Below are 23,463 nucleotides of genomic sequence, written 5' to 3'. Positions count from 1 at the left end.
GCGTTGGCAGGTGGATTCTTTACCAATGAGCCAATGGGGAAACCCAAATCTTCCCTTAAAGCTTCTCAAATAAGATCAATTCAATATCTTTTTAAACTAGTCGATATTAGTCTTAAGATATATGAGCATAGGTTTCCCCTGTGGCACTAGTGGTAAAGGACCCACCTGCCAATGAAGGACATGCAAGAGACAAGGGTTCAATTCCTGGGCTAGGAAGATCCCCTGGAGAGGGGAATGGCAACTCACTCCAGTATCCTTGCATGGATAATCCCAGGGACAGAGGAGCCTGATGGGTCACAGTCCATGGGTTCACAAAGAGTCAGACATGTCTGAGCACACTCAGCACAGATATAGCACAGCATATGAGCACAATTAAAGTTCAAAATAAAGTTCTTTGGACATAAAAATGTGACTATTTATGCCAGGTGTATGCATTTTTTGCATATTTTTTAAACAAGAACTTTTTCTTAGGCATGTAGATTTGGAGAAATGTAATCAGAGCTTAGTGAATTTCTCTTTTACTTCCCCTTCAAAATCTGGGATCATTTAGTTTAAAAACACATGAGTAATATAGACACTGCTGCTGCTGCTGCTGCTAAGTTGCTTCAGTCGTGTCCGACTCTGGGTGACCCCATAGACGGCAGCCCACCAGGCTTCCCCGCCCCTGGGATTCTCCAGGAAAGAACACTGGAGTGGGCTGCCATTTCCTTCTCTGCCTGGAGCAGGAGCTCCGCCTGTGGCAAAGGTCATGAGGAAGGAGGCTCGGCATACGCAAAGGCGGGATTGAGCCTCAGGAGTCCCCCTGGAAATTCTCGAGCATCTACCCCCAAAACCAGAGTCTGCCTATTTTCTGCTTTGTGCTCTCACCTACACCTCTGACTTTATGGGGGGGCTGTCCCCCACTACCTCTCTCTGAAAAAAGAGTTAATTTACAGCTCCAGTTAATAAAGTTCCTGGGTGTGATAGTGTTTCAACCTACAAACTCCTGTGGAAGTCCTCTAGCCTGCATGAATAGGTTTTTCCGGCCACATGTGATTGTTCAGAGCCTCCCAACTGTGAGAGGCATGAGATGTTCTAAACTGTCTAAATACAGATTCCTTTGAGCAGTTAAAAGATTGATTAAAAATTGTATTGGTGAAGGATTTTTCACTTGTTGGGCCAATGTTTGCTGCTAAGTTTCCATATCCCTTACCTGCTCTGTCCCTGGCAGTGTACTGATTAATATAATTGGTGTAAGTAGTAGCTTTAATGTTTGTAACCTTGGACCCTTGAGTTAATTCTTTTTCTTGTTATAGCCCACCACACCTTTGCCCTGTAGGAATGAAACTTTATCTAATGCTTTTGGAGGGTGGCACCTGACTAATCACCTTTAGAGAAAAATAAGTTTTCTGAAGAAAAGGTCTTAAAATGTTAACAGGCCTCCGGGCCAGAAGATTATGCAAATCACCTAAACTTTTGCATATGATAAGTTTGCAGGAAGAAAGCCTGGCTTACTGCATGACTCTACCCCTTCCCCCATTATCCTCTATGCATAACTTGAGGTATAAAAACTACTTTGGAAAATAAAGTGCGGGCCTTGTTCACCGAAACTTGGTCTCCCCATGTCGTTCTTTCTCTCACCTTCTGGCTGAATTATTCAGCCTCTTTTCTCCACTGAATTTCCTCACTGAGCTATCCTTATATCAGCCTCTTTTCTCCATTGAATTTCCTCACTGAGCTATCCTTATTTAACCACTCTTTATATCTTTAATTAAAATTTAATTAAGCAATTGTTTCCTGATCCTCGCCAACGCCGTCCCCACTTCGAATTCCCTGGATCCACCGGGGCTGGACCCCAGCACTTCTCCAACGCATGAAAGTGAAAAGTGGAAGTGAAGTTGCTCAGTCATGTCCAACTTTTAGCGACCCCATGGACCACAGCCTACCAGACTCCTCCATCCGTGGGACTTTCCAGGCAAGAGTACTGGAATGGGGTGCCAAATATAGACACTACTTTCCATTTATTACTCTTGTTCACACTACTTTCAACTTTTCATGTAATAAAGTGAAGTGTTATCAATTACTAGGGTAATAATGTTTCTTCATTTTCACCATTGATTTCCATTTAAAAGTCTATCTTTGAGCTAATTTAAAAATTAAGCTATCAACTAGTTGGGTGCAGGAACAGGATGCATATCATCTGACATTATAACAAAACTTTAATCAGCCAAGTGGATTCTTACACCATGGCCTGAAGACAGAAACAAACAAACAACAACAACAACAACAAATCCACACCTGGAGTAAAAATGCTAGGCCCATTTACGAGTTATTTTTGGTTCCTTGATTACAGTGAAATGTCGAAAGTACATATGTTTCAAACAGAAACAAATCCACACAGTATGGAGGCAAATCAAGCAAGATAGTGCTTCTAAAATTGATTGTAAATGTCACTACCCACTACCACCATTTCTTCTAACATAACCTTAGATAATGCAGTGCTTCCTTCTAAAGGCAGAATGATCTTGTTAGCTGAACTGGAGAGGTTCAGACCCAGAAGGCAAGCTTAAGAGGAAAAACCTATGAGCATTCATTCTGTGGAGACCGGGGGCTCCAGAAAAGCTTCAAGGCTCAAGAATTCAGAACTGTTCTCCCTCCCTACAAACTCAGACTCTGATATAACCAAAAACAGCCATTGCAATCCACATGCTTTTTAAACAATGTGTCCTCTTGTAATCTATTTTGATAGCCATATTTACCTAATTTATTGTCTACTGCTTACTTTATTCAGAATTCACAGGGAGAAGTTAACAATTTATAGAAAATCTTTAAGAGACATAATTAGTATTTAATTTATCAGGTCTGTAAATCTACATTTTTCATATACTTTATTGGGGTTGTTTTAAGAGGAGCTTTTCTTTAATTATAAGTGTGTAGGAGTTGGGTACCACATTTTTAGTACCAAAAACACAAAAACTTTTTGGAAGACTATCCTCCTCTAGTATCAATGAGAAGTCTATAGAACCAGGTTTGAAAAAGTCATGAAAAACCATTAAAGTCCAGGCAGCCAGAAATACAGCCCAACCATACCTGTTAAGGAGTCTGGTCAGGACGCTGCTGCCGTTGCTACTGGTCACTGCACATGATCATCATGGACTTGGACACCATGACCAATACTGACTGTGGAGGCCTGTTGACATGGAACCCTGCGACCTAACCCAGGGTACCATGGTCAGTGGCACAGCAAGACATCCAGGTCTTTCCCATCTATTTACATTACAGGCTCTGGATTCAATACCCTGGTGAGGACATGGGATGGGCCAGGCTTATTTATTCATTCACTTTATAGCAGCCAAGGAGCTGGGGAAGGGAATATTTGCCTTTCTTCAGCCTCCATGGGATTCTCTCCAAGTAGGAAAGCTAGGTAGATGCCAGGTGGCTAATCATAGCAAAATCCACTATGGGCTACTACTCTGCATCCATAAATGTGTCCAACTGTTGCTGGGGATGATACAGAATTATCTTTTTACAGTAAAAAAAAAAAAAAAGAGGTAATGATTTTGTGCAGAGAGGAGTGAGAAAGATTGTTAGGTCTCTTGGCATTTTAATGCCTTGGAGGTAGTTCCAAATAACATTGCAAAGAGCTGTTGAGTGTATGGAAACTTTTTGCAAGAGAAATAAAGGCCAATTTTCACATTCTGAGCAATCTTCATAATTTGCACATTAAGGAGAAAATAAAGGCATAGTAACTGCATTAGAATAAAGGCTTAATGAGTTAATGTATAATAAATTAGCCCCTGTGGAGCCTGAAGAGAGAAGATGGAGCAGCTATGACACTCCCAGCTCTACCCCCAATCTTAGGAAGCGTTCAGGCCCAAGGCAGACTTTTACAGAGAGAGAGGAGCCTCAGGAGCTGTACTCCATCTGACCTGCCTCAGTAAGGGACAAAATGGAAGAATCACCTTCTCACATTCAATGAGAGAGTCAAATCTTCTCTATGGTCCCCAGATTCATCTGTTCATTCACTCATCCATCCATTTATGCAATGACACGCATTGGTGAGTAAGGGGGACATAATCCTTCTTTTCTTTCTGACTGGTTTCTTTTCCAATATTCCTACGCCTCCCCTCCTATGGACTCAGTGGGCCTGAGTTTGAGCAAACTCCAGGAGATAGGAAAGACAGGGAAGCCTCGTGTGGTGTAGTTCATGGGGTCGCATGGAGTCAGACACGACTGAGCAACTGAACAACAACAACCTCCTATGGACATCGAAGTACACTTCTTTGGAAGAGCATGCAATGCATTCTTATGAAGTGAGTACAGATGAAGCAGAAGGACTATACATTGATAGATTTGGATCAAGAGAATACTCAGTTCACCCCTGAAGAACGGTCTAATCTGGCATAGTTTTAAACAGGTCTTCTTTTACCCAGTCAGGTAATAATCTCACACATTGGATTAGGAAGATGGAAACTATTTTTAAAATTCAACTTGCTTATATGAACCATCCTTTTGCCTCTAAGAGTTTGTGTTGGTCAAGAGGACAAGTAGTCCAATCAAGTCAGAACACTTTTAGTCCCATCTGCCAGTGGATATCCTCCTAATAAACTGTCCCTTCTCCAGTCTCTGCATATTGTAACTCTGATTTAAAATGACAATTAAAGCATTCCCTGGTGGCTCAGAAGGTAGAGAGTCCACCTGCAATGCAGGAGACCTGGGTTAAATCCCTGGGTTGGGAAGAACCCCTGGAGGAGGGCCTGGCAACCCACTCCAGTATTCTTGCCTGGAGAACTCCCATGGACAAAGGTGCCTGGCAGGTTACAGTCCATGGGGTTGCAAAGAATTGGACAGGACTGAGTGACTAAGTACATAGCAAAGCATGTGATGAAGGTGACATGAGGCATCAATAGATTCTTTCAATTTTTTTTAAAGAATAATATCTGAATAATATTTTATAAATCTTCCTAAAGGCTTTATCCTGTGCCAGACACTAATCAAAACATTGGTGACTGAATTGTAGGGCTTACATTCAAAAGTTGTCTATACTGACATGGATTTGCTACAGAAAAGGACAATTAGACAAATAAAGTTACAAACAATGGATCTACAAAGATAACTGATTTGTAAGTCAAGAAACACCTGGAGTAACAGGCAAATTTGGCCTTGGAATACGGAATGAAGCAGGGCAAAGACTAATAGAGTTTTGCCAAGAAAATGCACTGGTCATAACAAACACCCTCTTCAAACAACACAAGAGAAGACTCTATACATGGACATCACCAGATGGTCAACACCAAAATCAGATTGATTATATTCTCTGCAGTCAAAGATGGAGAAGCTCTATACAGTCAGCAAAAGCAAGACCAGGAGCTGACTGTGGCTCAGATCATGAACTCCTTATTGCCAAATTCAGACTTAAATTGAAGAAAGTGGGGAAAACTACTAGACCATTCAGGTATGACCTAAATCAAATCCCTTATGATTATACAGTGGAAGTGACAAATAGATTTAAGGGACTAGATCTGATAGATAGAGTGCCTGATGAACTATGGAATGAGGTTCGTGACATTGTACAGGAGACAGGGATCAAGACCATCCCCATGGAAAAGAAATGCAAAAAAGCAAAATGGCTGTCTGGGGAGGCCTTACAAATAGTTGTGAAAAGAAGAGAAGCGAAAAGCAAAGGAGAAAAGGAAAGATAGAAGCATCTAAATGCAGAGTTCCAAAGAATAGCAAGAAGAGATAAAGCCTTCCTCAGCGATCAAGGCAAAGAAATAGAGGAAAACAATAGAATGGGAAAGACTAGAGATCACTTCAAGAAACTTAGAGATACCAAGGAAACATTTCATGAAAAGACGGGCTCGATAAAGGACAGAAATGGTATGGACCTAACAGAAGCAGAAGATATTAAGAAGAGGTGGCAAGAATACACAGAAGAACTGTACAAAAAAGATCTTCACGACCCAGATAATCATGATGGTGTGATCACTGACCTAAAGCCAGACATCCTGGAATGTGAAGTCAAGTGGGCCTTAGAAAGCATCACTACGAACAAAGCTACCGGAAGTGATGGAATTCCAGTTGAGCTATTCCAAATCCTGAAAGATGATGCTGTGAAAGTGCTGCACTCAATATGCCAGCAAATTTGGAAAACTCAGCAGTGGCCACAGGACTGGAAAAGGTCCGTTTTCATTCCAATCCCAAAGAAAGGCAATGCCAAAGAATGCTCAAACTACTGCACAATTGCACTCATCTCACACGCTAGTAAAGTAATGCTCAAAAATTCTCCAAGCCAGGCTTTAGCAATACGTGAACCGTGAACTTCCAGATGTTCAAGCTGGTTTTAGAAAAGGCAGAGGAAGCAGAGATCAAACTGCCAACATCTGCTGGATCACGGAAAAAGCAAGAGTGTTCCAGAAAAATATCTATTTCTGCTTTCTTGACTATGCCAAAGCCTTTGACTGTGTAGATCACAATAAACTGTGGGAAATTTGAAAGAGATGGGAATACCAGACCACCTGATCTGCCTCTTGAGAAACCTGTATGCAGGTCAGGAAGCAACAGTTAGAACTGGACATGGAACAACAGAGTGGTTCCAAATAGGAAAAGGAGTACGTCAAGGCTGTATATTGTCACCCTGCTTATTTAACTTATATACAGAGTATATCATGAGAAACGCTGGACTGGAAGAAACACGAGCTGGAATCAAGACTGCTGGGAGAAATATCAATAACCTCAGATATGCAGATGACACCATCCTTATGGCAGAAAGTGAAGAGGAACTAAAAAGCCTCTTGATGAAAGTGAAAGAGGAGAGTGAAAAAGTTGGCTTAAAGCTCAACATTCAGAAAACAAAGATCATGGCATCCGGTCCCATCACTTAATGGGAAATAGATGGGGAAACAGTGGAAACAGTGTCAGACTTTATTTTCGGGGGCTCCAAAATCACTGTAGATGGTGACTGCAGCCATGAAATTAAAAGATGCTTACTCCTTGGAAGGAAAATTATGACCAACCTAGATAGCATATTCAAAAGCAGAAACATTACTTTGCCAACAAAGGTCCATCTAGTCAAGGCTATGGTTTTTCCTGTGGTCGTGTATGGATGTGAGAGTTGGACTGTGAAGAAAGCTGAGTGCCGAAGAATTGATGCTTTTGAACTGTGGTGTTGGAGAAGACTCTTGAGAGTCCCTTGGACTGCAAGGAGATCCAACCAGTCCATTCTAAAGGAGATCAGTCCTGGGTGTTCTTTGGAAGGAATGATGCTAAAGCTGAAACTCCAGTACTTTGGCCACCTCATGCGAAGAGTTGACTCATTAGAAAAGACTCTGATGCTGGGAGGGATTGGGGGCAGGAGGAGAAGGGGACGACAGAGGATGAGATGGCTGGATGGCATCACTGACTCAATGGATGTGAGTCTGGGTGAACTCCGGGAGTTGGTGATGGACAGGGAGGCCTGGCGTTCTGCGATTCATGGGGTCACAAAGAGTCGGACACGACTGAGCAACTGAACTGAACTGAACTGAACTGAATGCATGGAAGAATTGATCTATAATGAGAAACTAAGCTAATAACAATAACAATGACTGTTAATGTTTACTGAGTTCTTGCTACATTCTCACATTATTCTAAGCTATTGTGTCATATATCATTCAATTTCACTATCTCCTGGTGAGGTATAGAGTGAAAGTGTTCAGGGCCCTGTATTCCATTTGTTGAAGCTGTAAGGTTGATCTATGTTGGTTCTCCATTTAATCACAGAATTAGGGGAGAAAAATGGTTATTTTAACCAGTGTTGATGTGCTTAGAGGATGGTGGGCTAAGTCCAGAGATGTGGAAGGCAGAAAATGTGACCCATGAATTGCCATGGCTGAAAAGAAAGACAAACACTGTGAGATAAGAAAACCTAGGCAATACAGGGAGGTTGACCATGCCTTGAAATAAAGGTAAGAAAGAAGGGTCCATGGAGAACATGATAGGGATTCATCATTTGGACCAAACCAGAGAAGAGACCAGCAAGATAATATGCAGAGAGAGAAATGTGACTGGTGTGGTTCCTGGGGAGGGGTGAGTGCTGGAAATAAGCTTAGGTTTTCATGGGTCAGGTACGGAGAGTCAGAGCTAAGCACAGATATAAACAAGGGCAGAGAAAAAAAGAGAATAGACACAGCAATATATAGAGAGAGAACCAGCAGGCTAACTTGCCAGATTGGACGTGGGTGTGGAAAAACAACAAAAGAAGATGGCTCCAAGGCTAAACTGGCAAGATGTATTTTGGTGTCTGCAGAAATATGTCCATTGAGCTGCCCTTTCTTTGTTCACTACTCTTGTTATCTGGTCCTGTATCAACAGCATCCAACTAATTTTTCAAGCTGTTCCACTTTGCACCTTCTATGTATGCTGATATTTTATTGCTCGCATTTCTCAGTTGTCAGAGCTGCATTGCAACCATTATCTGCCCAATGTTATTTAATTCAAACCCTAAACATCCAAAGGTTGTTTAGCCAGATTCTCCCCTCCACAGAAGGCATAGAGATCTCAAGGCTGATTGTGGCTCAGATAGCTTCAGAGTTCACTTTCTGAGAAAGCTGCAGCCCAAGAGGGCAAGAAAAGTGTCTGGAGAATCAAACAGTTCTTCTGGGAAGGATCAGAGAACCAGGAGGCCAGGATGCTTACAGTAGTCTGAATAACTTGCCAAAGATATCATGTTCTGGTCCTTGGAATCTGTGATTAATAGCTTTTATGGCAAAAAAAAAAAAAAAAAAAAGAACTAGTCAAATGTGATTAGATTAAGGATCTAGAATTGGGGAGATTATCCTGGATTATTTTGATGAACTAAATGTTATCACAAGTGACCTTATAAGAGAGAAAGGGAGAAATATGAGCACAGAGGAGAAGGTCCTATGATGGCAGAGCAGAAGCTGAATTCTAAGCCATGGAATGCTGGCGCCATCAGAGGCTGAAAGAAGCAAGGACTAGATTCTTCCCTGGAGCCTCCTTAAGGAACAGCCCTGCCACCACCTTGATTTTGGACCCTAAGACTCATTTTAGATTTCTAGCCTCCAATATTTCAAGAGAATAAAATTCCATTGTTTTAGTAATTTGTCACTGCAGCCATAAGATCCTACTGCTAGGCTTTTTCCTCAGTTGGCTGAGGTAGACAGTTTAGCCCAATTATTAAAGAAAACAAATACTCCTCTAGCTATATCAGCTTTCCAATAGTGGTCCAAAGAAAAGACAACTTTCATGTTTTCCTCAAGAACCTAAACTAGTACACATACAGATTTATTTTCTCCACGCTCTCCTTCTCTTCATTCCTATCCTCAACCCCCAAGTACTCAGCTACCTAACTACACCCCCAGTTTGCTCTTCCCAGTGTATTGCCAGTTCCTACTCACCTCCCTGCCTCTGCTCATGCAAGATCTCCCTTCAGAGCCAGACCTGTGCTGTTCTTTGTTCTCCATTCTTAAAATGCCCATACATCCTTTGAGATAGGAGAAAATTTCCTTCCTTCCAATTCCTCCTTTTATCAAGAAAACGAGTTGCTCTCTCCTTTGCATTCCCATGGCTTGAGATCACTAAGCACAAACCACGCCCTATTCATCATGGACTCACCAGAGGCTGAGCTCCCTGATGATGGAGACTTTTGTATCCTCCTCCCCAGCAATGAACTTGCCGTGTGTTGGGTATTAAGGGGATATATGAGTGAATTAAGACATGAACCTTTCTTTTCTCCCTGGAGTCCACATTCCACACTCTGATTTTTTTCTTCTCCCACACTTTAAAAACCAAGTTTATCTGCCCCATTTTTTTTTCCATTTAACATCTTTAAGTTAAATGGGAAACTCTTTCCTTAAATTTAGTTATCAAATTCACACTACATGAGAAAATGACATGGTAACTGCAAGTGACAGCATGTCAGGTTAAACCAAAAGGTTGATAATTCTATCTTTTCAAAAAACTCTTCTAAAGCCAAGTTTTGTTCCAGATGAAATTTGGTCCTTCTGGTCACAACAATTCCAATCCGCCACCTTCTACTGCCTAGTAGTTCTATTTCAGTCTGATATAACTGAATACAAATAGATACATTCAGTTCTATTTCATGTGTATATATACATATGTAATTGTACAGCTACAGATTCTATGGGGCTTCCCTGGTGGCTCAGTGGTAAAGAATATGTCTGCAAATGTAGGAAACACAGATTCAATACCTGGGTCATGAAGACTCCCTGGAGAAAGAAATGGCAACCCACTCCAGTATTCTTGCCTAGGAAATCCCATGGACAGAGGAGCCTGGTGGGCTACAGTCCATGGGGTTACAAAAGATTTGGACATGACTTAGTGACTAAACAACAACAATAGATTCTATAGATATATTAGACATGTCCTATATCTAGTGCCTGTAGTCACATGAGGCATATACGCAAGGTATGAGTCGATGCATTTATGCATCAATATTAAATGGGGAAGGAAGCATAGGTTTAATTTAACGTTCTGTTGTTTATTCTTTGCATGGCCTTAGAAAAATTCTTCAAAATGAGTTTTAGTTTCTATAACTGTAAAATGGGGATAAGTAGCTATATTTTAAGGTTATAATGAGAACTATCAGACCTAGGTAATAAAGCCTAACATATACTGAGTGTTCACTAAATGATATCTATCATTAATACCCCCCTTAAATGTTCCTTATTCTTTAGAAGGTTGCCTCTACATGGTATGTCCTTACACATGTCCTGAAAACGAGTGTGGTATTATGAACAGATCATTAATGGCAGAAACCAACACAGCACTATAAAAATTTTTTAAAATTTATACATTTAAAGAAAAAAAGAAGTTGAGTGATATACAAATATCTTCAATCCCTCCTAGTACGGCTGACTCCCCTGGACATCTGCCCAGTGAGATTCAGCCTCCTATTTCAACTCTTCTCTAAGTCATTTTAGATCTAGTCTTCTTCACCATCATTCTAATCATTAACAGCTTATTAGCATCACACTATAAGTGATTCAAAATTGCCTAATATGTTAGACCTTATTCTCTGGAAATTTAAATTTGGAAAGGTCACAGTGATGGAACAGACTATTTTATGGGAGTCAGAAAAGCAGGGTTCATTAAAAACTAGAAAATCCATATGAGTGGACACAAAAGAGAAAAATCTGAGTCAGAACGAAGACCTTCTAATGAGCCACTGCCTGCTGCCTGCTTTCCCAACAACCTGAGATCCTTAGGGCCAAGGCGAAGGTTACCTGAGCCTTTTAACAAGGCTAGGCTAGTCCAGGTCCTAGATCTTTCTGATGTATAGTCTGGAGAATGGGTTGAGAAGGGCTGAACAGGAGATTGAGAGGAAACCTGTAAGAACAAATGACAGATTTCACAATATACATTATAAACGGCTCAGGCAGGGAAGGGCAAAGGGTATAAAGCCTTCTAAGGCTGAGCAGTAGCAGAAAGTTTGGAGTTCGTTATGGAAAAGGCTAGTGGAGAGGTGGGAAAAAAGGAAAAGGAAAGACCAATGTGGTGGAATCAGATCCACTTGAAAGTTCTTTCAAAGATGCAGGTAAAAAATCAATTTCTTCTTATTTCTGCTTGGACACTAATTGAGCCTCTCCAACTTGACCTCCTTGAGAAGCAGAAGCCTCTGGTTTTACCAGAGTTATACATGAAAACAGAGAATGCATAAATTAGTACTTAGTGTAACCTGAGCCATTCAAGAACCCTATAGGCTGATACTCCAGTGCCACATGTTGAAGCCAGACACCAGCAAGGGTGGACCCTGGGGAATTCATCTCTTTCAAGGTCAATGTCCTGACCTTGTCTTCTTAAACAGCATTAAACGCAGGTACCTTATTTAAGTATGCCTTTTCAGAGTCTTGGTCCCAGCCTTGTGTCTTAACTACAGCTCTAAATTTCATTCAAGACTAACTCTGCTGATTTTCAAAACTGACCTCTGGCTTCTCTGCCTCTTTGAGTGGCTCTTATCCTTCTGGTCTCAACTGCTCAGGACTGGGCTAGACCTAAGCCCCAGAAATCTTCCTCAGGTAACCTTTACCCTGAGGTTCTCAGGTAATGTGAATGTTTTAATTCATCCAGGGCAGCTTCATGGAGGGAAAGGAATCTCATAAACTATTTGAATGAGAGCTTAGATTTTTAAGGAAAGACTAGAACACAACTCAAAATAATTTCATTACTATGAGTTTGAATGTGGGTGCTGTAAGGTTAGAATGGATTCAGAATGGGGTTCTGTGCAAACCTTCCTTAGAATGAAAGTAAAAGCTAGTGAGGAGGAAACAATAAGAAATAATTCACATTCTGGTCCCTCAAGTGGTTCTTTTCCTCAATTGATATGCATTCCACTTCTCTGGGGGTAACTTTGCTCCCTGGCTAAGAGAGCAGTAGACAAATGAGCCCCATTTTCTTCCACCATCAAAAACAGCAAATGATTCATTAAGCCAAGAGCTGGGGTGTCTTGGGTCTGGTTGAAAGTGATAGCAGGCTGGAGAAAATGCAACAGCTGTCTTCCATTTTCTACAGAACTCTTGCTGGAATTTTTTTTTTTTTGCCTTGCTTTTTATTTAAAAATGTTGCCAAAATGCTGCTGCTCTGCCTGCTCATCCTTGACCCAGGCATTTTGTGTGGGAGTGATTGAAGTGGACAATTAGATTCCCCTCTTAGTTCCTCTTCATATTCCTTTGGTAGACATTTATTTCTTCACTGTGCAATAAAAAAGGATTTTTGAACAGGAGGAAAAAAAAAAACTCATTTCATTTTATCCTATTTGGATCCAGGATTGATCATGGATATGTGTGTTTCCTGATACACTGGTGATATTAGACAGTAAAAGAGAAGAAGCATTTTGATTAGGGGGAATTCGAGAAAAAATAAGAATATCCCCTTAGTCTCTGGGGCTACTGGCACCCTTAATTGTTCTGCCCCATGCACTTCACCAGTGAAAGAGAAAAATGTCCAAAACCACATGTTTTCAAATATACTAATTATAAGTGTTCTACACTGAGCCTTCAACTGAACATAAACAGCATATCAAATTGTGTTCATCCATTCATCTCTAACTTTGTCGATAATAATGCCAAAATGTAAATATGTCTCTCCCTAACCATAGGTGGGGCTTCCCCAGTGACTCAGCAGCCTGCAATGAAGGAGACCTGGGTTGGATTCCTGGGTTAGGAAGATCCCCTGGAGAAGGGATAGGCTACCCACTCCAGTATTCTTGGGCTTCCCCAGTGGCTCAGCTGGTAAAGAATCCGTCTGCAATGCGGGAGACCTGGGTTCAATCCTTGGGTTGGGAAGGTCCCCTGGAGAAGGGAACAGCCACCCACTCTAGTATTCTGGCCTGGAGAATTCCATGGACTGTATAGTCCATGGGGTTGCAAAGAGTCAGACACGACTGAACAACTTTTACTTTCTCTTAACCATAGGCGCACAAGTTCTCCATCAATGTTCTCCCCTCAAACTCCACATTTTATCACTACCCCTCCTTCTTGGTCCATGCACTCTCTTAGTTGCAAGGACACTGAATGAGAAAGTAATGCTCTGGAGTTTATATTTTCAATGCTACCCAGGTTTACTACGGAGAGAATGGGACTTGATCCTCTCAGCCTCCAAAGTGCTCTGATATCTGAAGCCACACTTCATAGATTTCAAATGCTTTCCTGTTGAGCCCCAAACATGTTTAATCAGTGTGCTGCGGTTTTGTGGTCCTTCATTTCCCAAATCTGCTTGATGTACCAGTAGATAAGACCTACATTTAAATCCAACAAATAGATATTTTCATCTTAAATTACCAGGACCAATTTAAAGACATCATAGAGAAAAGGCTTTGCTGCTTATTGGTTGGTATTCTCTTTGCAGAGTTGGCTGCTCCTGCCAGCCTCCACTGCAGAAGAGAATCATGTGAAGAAGGGGGAGATCTGGTCAAGTCTACATATGTTGTTTTAGCACCTGACACTCTTGTACACTCACACTGTGTAACTAGTGCCTTGTGCTCAGTACTCTATCCATGGCCCACTGGAAGAACCTGACTAAAGATCATCACTGCAGCGTACAAAGAGGGGGCAGTGCTCAGTCACATGGACATGTCCATCAGGATCTCTGAGGCTGAAAGGACTGCTCATGAAGAACTAATACGTGTGTGTGTGTGTGTGTGTGTGTGTGTGTGTGTGTGTGCGTGCACGCTCAGTCGTGTCTGACTCTTTGTGACCCTATGGACAGGAAAGAATACTGAAGTGGGTTGCCATTTCCTCCTACAGGGGATCTTCCTGACTCAGGGGTTTGAACCAGTGTTTGGCAGGTGGATTCTTTACATCTGAGCCACCTGGGAAGCCCCACAGAAATGGCAACCCACTCCAGTATTCTTGCCTGGAAAATCCCATGGACAGAGGAGCCTGGAGGGTTATAATCCATAGGGTCACAAAGAGTCAGACGCAACTGAGCACACACTCACACACACAAACACCCCCTCACACACACACGAACACACCCCCACTCACACACACACACACCCTTTCCTTCTTGAGAAGTCATCCTTTTACAAATAAAATTACATACAAGCTATAGATAGAGTGGTGTTCTAATCTCAGTCTGTACTCTCTCCTGTTACCACTCTTCCCTAAGCTTCCTCATCTTCTAACATCAGTTGCCCTGTGTTTACGGGATGTAAATCAATTAAATTTAAGTCCAAACTAAAGAGAAGACTCTTGAGAGTCCCTTGGACTGCAAGGAGATCCAACCAGTCCATTCTAAAGGAGATCAGTCCTGGGTGTTCTTTGGAAGGAATGATGTTAAAGCTGAAACTCCAGTACTTTGGCCACCTCATGCGAAGAGTTGACTCATTGGAAAAGACTCTGATGCTGGGAGGGACTGGGGGCAGGAGGAGAAGGGGACGACAGAGGATGAGATGGCTGGATGGCATCACTGACTCGATGGATGTGAGTTTGAGTGAACTCCGGGAGTTAGTGATGGACAGGGAGGCCTGGCGTTCTGTGATTCATGGGGTCGCAAAGAGTCGTACATGACTGAGTGACTGAATTGAACTGAACTGAAAACAACTGCTAGGGTAAACCTGCTGCCAAAATTCTTCTGAAACAAATAGCACCAATACAATGCTTTGCCTGGAAGACTTTTGATAAATATGCCTTGAATCAGCAAACATTTTAAAATAAATGAATATTAATAATTCTTTGCATCTATCCATGGTTTGGGTTATCTGTCATATTAGATTATTTTCTCCATTTATCCCTTCTTTTGGTTAGGTCATTGAAAATGTACTACAATCTGAGTTGTCCTAAGAGCCCATAAAATAAGAATCAGAATGTTGGGAAGGAAAATGGATTATCTGCTTCACAAAATCTGTGTGTTATCTTACAGGGCTCTCTCTTTTATGTCCACATGAGAGGCTAGATAACCTTGGAGGGAAATCAGAACGCCCTACACCATCCAGTGGTTCTAATTTTTTAAAAAGTTGTGAAGGAAATAACATTATTAAATGCCTACAACATGCCTTTGCTTTTACATATATTATCTTGCTTAACACTCAACACATCCTTGGGTAGTATATTTAAAAAAAAAAAAAGAAAGAAAAAGAATTGAGACTCAGAAAAAGTAAGTGGAGGAACTAATTTAAAAATAGCTCCCAATCTGGCAAGGCTAGCTATGCTCAGCATTTGTGGAAACTGTTTGTACAGACTACACATGCCTGAGAGTTACTACTGATATTGCTTTATTGAAGGTTTAGTATGGCCAGACACCATTCCCAGTGGTTTATATGGATTTACTCATGAGATAGGAACTGTATGGTCTCTACTTCATACGCAGAAAATATAGGACAGAGAGGTTAAAAACTTGTCCCAAATCACACAGCTAGTGAGTAGTAGGTCCAGGATTTAGACTCCAGAAACCTAACTCCAGAACTTATGTTTATAAATGCTGTCTTATAGAGCTCCTCAGAAGGGACACAACAGATAAACGACTATCTGAATAGGTGGTAATTGCAGCAAAGCAATCAGAAATAAGGCTGGCTCTAGGTTTTACTCATTCTGTGCACCAGTTGATATCTTTGGGGACAAGGTCTTTTGTTCTCTCTCTCTCTCTCTCTCATTTGAGGTACTGTCCAGCAGAACTTTCTGCAATGATGGGAGTGTTCCATATTTGCTATACTATCCAATATGGTTAGCACTGGTTACATGTCCCTACTGAGCATCTGAAATTTTACTAGAGCAACTGAGGAGTTGAATTTCTAACTATGCTTAATTTTAATGAATTTAAATTTAAATAGTTACATGTCTTGAATTGGCTGTACTGACTGTAGAGTACAACTGGAGAGACTCCAATGAAATGATAACGGCTATGGTAAGACCTAATGTTTGTTGAGCATCTATTAGCCCATTCAAGCCTCAGACAATTCTGCGTGGTAAGTACTACAATCATCCCCGCTGTACAGATGTAGGAAACTTATTTTACATAGTGTAACTGGCTTGTCCTATCGCATGTAGCATGTAAATGCAACAGATAGGAATAGAAATTTAGGGTTGTAAAAATTGATCTAAGGAAAAAAAAAGCAAAGATTCTTAGAGCATGAAAATTAATTTAAAAGGCTGAGGCACTTTTGTTCTGCTAAATATTTTCCCAGGGTCTGGCTCTTAGTTTTAGTAAATGCTCAATAAAAACATGTTGAATGAAAGAGTGAATAAATATATAGCTATAATCTTGGTCTATTATACAAAGGATTGTGGCCAATTGTCCTTCATCTTTGCTAAGAATAGCTAGAAGATTTAGACAAGATGGAAAAAACTTCCTGACACTGAAATGTGTTTCTGGAGGATATTAAAATTTATATTCTGAAAGTATGTAAAAATAAGATTTCTTCTGATCAAAATGTAATGAATTTGATTTCCCACTTACAGAATAAAGGACTGATTAAGTTCATCCTTCATACCTCTAAAATAATCATTCATTGTTAAATGTTAAAAGAACCTATCCTAGCATATAAAGCATGAAGAGCACTTCCTGAACCAAAGCAATTTCTGAAAAGATATTCTTGCCAAACGTATTTCACTTGGGGACTGAGTCACAAAGAGGGCACATTTATTCCCTAATTATAGGTCTGTTGATTAAGAAGGTTACAACAAATCATTTTTGGGCTATTTAAAACAGTATACATTTTACACCTCTCTTAGCTTCATTTATAAAACTCCTTGCCCCAGCAAGCCATGTAAATAAATGAAAATATTTTTAAAATATGCCCTTCTTTGAGAAGTTTCTGAATCAACCAAGGTTGAGACAGGAAACAGCACCTAAGGTGTTTCAATGACTTTATTGTTGGGTATGGATTTCACAGGTGATGGAAAAGCCAAGGAGCCTGTAGGGGTGGGGGCCGTGGCAGCCAAGAGACTAGAAAAAGCACGAGCTTATAGGAAGAAGTCAGTGTTTCCAGTGCCAAGGAGCCGGGCCACCTGGAGGAAGCTGGAACAGTTGGCTTACCAAGCAGGTCTGGCAGCCATGCAGGAGACTCAGCAGTTAGTGCTGCAAACCCCACGCTGAGCAGAGAGATGACAGAGAAAGACCGTGATTTATCTCCTCATCTGACCCTTACGTTTTCCACCTTGCCTCCCTACTGGCTTCACTGGAAGCCAGGAGGCAAGGGATCCTGGGAAATATTGCTCCCCGAGTACTACAGAGAAGAGTAGGACAGAAAATGCATGTAGAGAAAACAGGCAGACAACCCATACATCTGCTTTTATGCTTTCTGACACAGGTAGCTTCTTCCTCCTATGTATCTGTACAGCACACTACGCAGAAAATTATTATAACACTCATTTCATAGTATGCTTTGCTTACACATCTGTATCGACTTTTATCTCTTGATTTCCCCAGCACCAGTACTGGGGCATTGCAACATTTGAATAAAAGATTTTTGAATGAATGGCTAAATAAATGATTGATTTCATTCAATTTCAACAAAGGCTTATTGAGCATTGACATTGGACCACAATGTTCTGGTTGATGCCACCTACGAACTTTCATTCACAGAATGTTCTGAAAAGCCTACCGTCTATTACATATTCCTTGCCACAAACTGTCAATTCTCATCAACGAACCGATTGTTGGCAGTGTGTGTTATGGCCCATCAGCACAGATAGTGAGCTTATTTCCATGGTAATGAGTATTAAACTTCAACATATATGAAGTCTGGCATTACACATGGTGCTCACCATTGTGTGGCGACAAGGGTGAAAATTCATGCCCGTCTCTTCAAGGAGCTTGAACTTTGCCAGGGGCATGGAAAGACACATCCAGAGACCATTTTGGTGCCTTGCTGAGTTAGAGTTATACACAGGATGCTGTGGAGTTAGAACTGGCACTTCTCCCAGGCTGGGAATTCAGGGAAGTTTCTGGAATCATGAAAGGGGACTAAGTGTGAATCAGTAAAGATAGAAAGGGACGAGCATGAGCATGGGCCTCCCAGGTGGCTCAGTGCTAAAGCATCCACCTGCTAATGCAAGAGATACGGGTTGAATTCCTGGGTCCAGAATATCCCCTAGAGGAGGAAATGGCAACCCACTCCAGTATTCTTGCCTGGGAAATCCCATGGACAGGGAGTCTTGTGGGCCACAGTCCATGGGATGACAAAAGAGTCAGACATGACTTAGCAACTAAACAACAATAATAAACAGCCTGAACACAGGCAGAGTTGTAAAACTGATTTATACATGTTGCTCACTATGACTGGACAAGAGGCTAGAGGCTAGATGGAGTCAATATTGTAAACACATAGTCTGAAGGCAGTGGGGAGAAACTGGTGTCACATGGTTCACTCTGGCCACAGCATGGAAGATTAACAGTGAGTAACACTGGATACAGTAACAAAGGTAATACAGATCCTACAGAAACAGGCAGGCAAATACCAAAGCCCATACCATACATTCTGCTTCTAGGAATGCAAACCTGACAACCAACTAAACCACCACTTTTTAAAGTTTTTATATGCCAATAAACGGTTTTCAACTTCCAAAATCTCATGTCAGAATGTCATTTTGTATCTATGTCTGTGTGTGTGTTCCACACTATTTTTATAACAGGTCCATAATTATAATCATTTAGCAAGGATGGATTCAGGCTCTACCATGTCCCAAGTGCTGGTGTGAAAGTCAGTCCCAGGATTGGGAGGGAGACAGATAATCTGCTGGGCACCTCACCAAGTTGGGGACAGCTCATGGGAAGATGCTGTCAGCACTGAGACTTCTAACATCCTATGGTTCCCTCTGGTCATAGAACTATAACTACTTTCTCCTTGAACTTTGTAACATCTGTTTTCTTAAAGTGTGGGGTATGTCTGATTACATCTAACATTCTTTCTCTCAGTACAAAAATTGCTCAAGGACTTCCTTGTCAGTCCAGTGGTTAAGACTTCATGATTCCAATACGGGGGGCCTGGGTTTGAACACTGGTGGTGGGGTAACTAAGATCCCATGTGCTGTATGGTTGAGGCCAAAAAATTAAAAAAAATAAAAATCTCTCAATGATGTGGTCACGTTCTCCTAAGTTTTCATTAATTTCCCCTACAGTCAGTAGCAAGTTCTTCCCTTATTTCCAGGTAATAGGAATTAATTCCACTCACAGTTGCACTCTTCTTTCTACCTACTGAGCTCTACACCCCTGCCAAAAAAAATAAGAAGAATTTATTAGATATTCTGGAGATGGTGACTATCTTATCAGTTTTGTTTATCTGGTTTCTGGCCCATAGCCATGGTCTATAAAATGGTTAGCCCAATTTAATAAACTAAGTTGTATTTTAAAAATTCAATTTCTTCACTGAATAGGCAGGATTCCCCGTGTCCAATCACTTTTTTCCTTACCTTTGAGCCAATTTTGTATTTTAAAGCAATTTTTAAAGCTATTTTTATTATCCCACACCAAGTTGGACATGCTGTGCTATATGCCACCATGATTGCAATGTTTTTATGGCCTGTTATAGGCTGAATTATGTCACCCAAAAGACTAGTGGAGTCCTAACTCCCAGCCCCAAGGCATGGGGCCCCATTTGGAAACAAGCTTAGTAAATCATCAAGTAAGGCTGCAGGCATGAGAATAATATGTAAACCAGTGTAAGTGCTAACCTTGAAAATACTGAAATCTGGACACGGACACATTTAACAGGAAGAATATCACGTGAAAATGAAGCCAGAGATCAGAGTGGTGCTTCTATAAGCCAAGGAGTGACAAAGATTGCCAACAAACCATGAGAATCTAGGAGAGATGCATAGGACGGATTCTACCCCACAGACCCCAAAAAGAACCAGCCCTGCCCACTCCTTCATCTCAGACTTCCAGTCTCCAAGACAGTAAGACAATACATTTCTGTTGTTTAACTACCCAGTGTGTGGTACTTTGTGACAGCAGCTCCAGGAAATGAATACAGAGCCCTCCGGGCATATCAGTTACACTTCTTATCTCTTCTTTAGTTAAATATTTACGTATCCATCTCCCCTTGTGCTTGTAAATTCTTTGATATCAAATATTAAGTCTTAGACATCTTTGTATCTTTACATCCTCTGCACAGACACACTATTGATCTGAATTATCTGTGTTCTTGTTTTGCTCTGCTAGACCCCTGGTCCGTATCAAATGTATTTCTTTGGAACAGTATGTTGTCTTCTATTTCGGTTCACTGAAACATACTGATACCTATCAGATAACCTCTGCTTCCTTGTATGAACTTTTCAAGCTCATTTTGCTTGAATTCCTCATTGTTCTGCACTTACATGGAAACAAGTTTGGCCATAAATTATTATTCTTGACCAGTTTCTCTGCTGCTTTCTCATGAGAATAACTGGACTCTTCTTGCACTTTAGTTTGTGTTGTCTTTTTTTATCTCTAATGTATTATCACTTATAGAATTGTGATTTCTTTGGCCTAACATTTTCTTCTTTCTACCTCTTAAAGCCTCAGTATTAAGCCCCTACTATTTGTAGAGCACTGTATTACATGCTAAAGATGCAGGCATGAATAAAATAGGACTTTGCTCTCAAGAGACTCAGTCAGCTCCTTTCCTGAACAACATTTTCTTCACAGTCTTCATGGAATACTTCTTATCATTTTGCTATCATAAACCACACATGAGAGGACCAAATTCATTTGTTTTCTAACATATATCCTACTTCCTATATCTTCCTATCTTCTTTTCAGTGTTATGACTTTCGAGGAATAAATAACACGCTCTATGCATCTAAGTCCACCAGCTTTCTATTCAGAACTTCCAAATAACTAGAAATATACCATAAGTTCATTTTTGCAGAAACATGCATTCTCAAGTGGGTACACAGAAAGCAAATGCATCAGGTAGATGAAAATAAGAAGGCCGTTGGGTTTTGTCAGGCTCTCTTTAATACACTTTTATAACTAGGACTTCCCAAGTGACTCAGATGGTAAAGACTCTGTCTGCAATGTGGGAGACCAGGGTTTGATCCCTGGGTTGGGAAGATCCCCTGGAGTAGGAAATGACAACCCACTCCAGTATTCTTACCTGGAGAATTCCACGGACAGAGGAGCATAGTGGGCTACCATCTGTGGGGTTGCAAAAAGTCAGACATTACTGAGCGACTAACACTTTCACACTTTTATTTCTTACATATTTCTTGATATAGATTTATCCACCATCATCCATCACTGTGTATATGTGTATTCAAGAGGTGGGGAGAGTAACTTCTTCCTGAGGTGCTAGCAGGATTTCACTCACTCACTAATAGTACTTAGAAACCCTTATTCCCAGAAAAGCAGCACACTGTTTCCTCAAGCAGAGTTCTGTTATGTTGTACTGGTGATGATATTTTTCCTTGTCTTTTCCCCCAACGTCACATTCATTCACTGCTGTACTGCTTAACATTGGCATTGATTTTTTGAGTACTCATGCTTACTTCTTTAGAATATATTTTTATGATGCTCCTGAATTCTTTTCTTTTTATCATCTCTAGAGATTTTTCATTCTCCTTAATAAGCTGGAGCACAGAGGCATGCTGTTGACATCCTTTAACCTTCTTCTAAAGGAAAGATTAGTATGCATTTAGAGCACACATAATTGATGACTATCTCAGCAGAGGAGACAAACATAGCATATATTCCATAGGTCACTGGAATAGGACTCAGTTCCCGTACTTCCTGGATTCTCCAGTGAAAACATAACCAGAGGAGGCCAAATATCAAGACTCCCACATAAAGAGATCTCAGGGTGCCCATGTTGAAACAAAACATAAATACATCTACTTAGCACAAGGCACCTGGAGGGGAACTTTCAGACAGATACTGTCATGCTCTGTCAAGCTTAATGAGCCTACCTGAGAAATATATTTTAAAATAATGACATCGCAAAGTCAGGATTTTATTAGACAAGCAGATTTATAACCCCGGTGGTTTACCTGCAGAAGTATAGCATCTGTCTGCAATGGAGGAGACCTAGGTTCAATCCCTGGGTAGGGAAGATTCCCTGGAGAAGGGAATGGCAACTCATTACAGTATTCTTGACTGGAGAATCCCATGGACAGGGGAGCCCGACAGGCTACCGTCCATGGGGCTGCAAGGAGTCAGACACAACTGAGCAACTAACACTTTCAATTTTAACCATTGCAACAGTCTTTTCTTGGAAAAAAAGAGGTATTTACTGAATATTTATACCGTGATTTACACTAAAGACAATGTACAGATTACCTTCATTGTGCCCAAACACTTCCTCTTTGCCCTAGATTGCTTCTTTTGGACACAATTACATTGTAGCTCCCCTTCAACACTGGCAACCCAGTTCCTACCTCCTCAACTTTTCCAAACTCAGCCATTGCCCACTCGTATCTCCCCAAACTATTCTCTTCTTGAGAAAGCTCCTGAGGCTCCACTAGTCCAGAGTGCTTTCTGTATTGGTCAGCATGCACAAAGCAATTGTACTCTCTGAGCTGCTGCTACTCTTCACTCTTTATTGTTTTTAACATTATGAAGCCCATTATGTATGGTAAACTTATTTGCAATGCTTTTTCTTTCTTTATTTTGTGTTCTTTTATGTTTAATATATAAAAATGCACATTATATTGTAAGTTCTTAAAAAATAGGGATACCACTCCCCAAATCCTCTCTACCAATATCTGACATTACCCACATAGAATAAATTGTTGCAAGGAATGGTGTAAGAATAAGACAGTCACCCATGGCCAGATTTCTTAAAGGGACAACTATATTTTGAGGAATTTCTTGAAAGAATTGCACTGCACTCTCTTAACTGAACAGTTTTAAACTATTCTACTCAATTGTGTATAAGATGTTCTTTAAGCCAAATCTAATCAGTCTACAAATTGTGTTTTATTTATTTAGTCTTCATAGGATCCCAAACACTGTATTTGGAAATTTTTACACACACACACAAACACACATATACACATTTTATATATATATATAAAAATACACACACACACACACACACACACACACATG

At 40.8% G+C, this 23,463-nt stretch overlaps 1 protein-coding gene across 23 annotated transcripts in view; it reads right to left on the bottom strand.

The window, feature by feature from the left end:
• LOC147361561 (uncharacterized) overlaps nt 1-23,463 on the bottom strand; it is a 631,042-nt gene that overhangs the window by 296,564 nt on the left and 311,015 nt on the right. For 3 of the 23 annotated variants that reach the window (XR_015138082.1, XR_015138100.1, XR_015138102.1), the window contains one exon: nt 19,520-19,647. The exons of the other annotated variants lie outside the window; for them this stretch is intronic. The gene's annotated coding sequence lies outside the window, so the exon portion shown is untranslated. Of the gene's footprint in view, nt 1-19,519; nt 19,648-23,463 lie in introns of those variants that run through there. 23 annotated transcript variants of the gene reach the window in all.

Source organism: Bos grunniens, chromosome 12, assembly GCF_055505025.1.
Source record: "Bos grunniens cultivar Pamir isolate PY7600 chromosome 12, Bosgru_T2T1.0, whole genome shotgun sequence".
NCBI lineage: Eukaryota > Metazoa > Chordata > Mammalia > Artiodactyla > Bovidae > Bos > Bos grunniens.
Note: the sequence above shows the minus strand (reverse complement) of the source record. Positions and strands in the feature narration are given on the sequence as shown.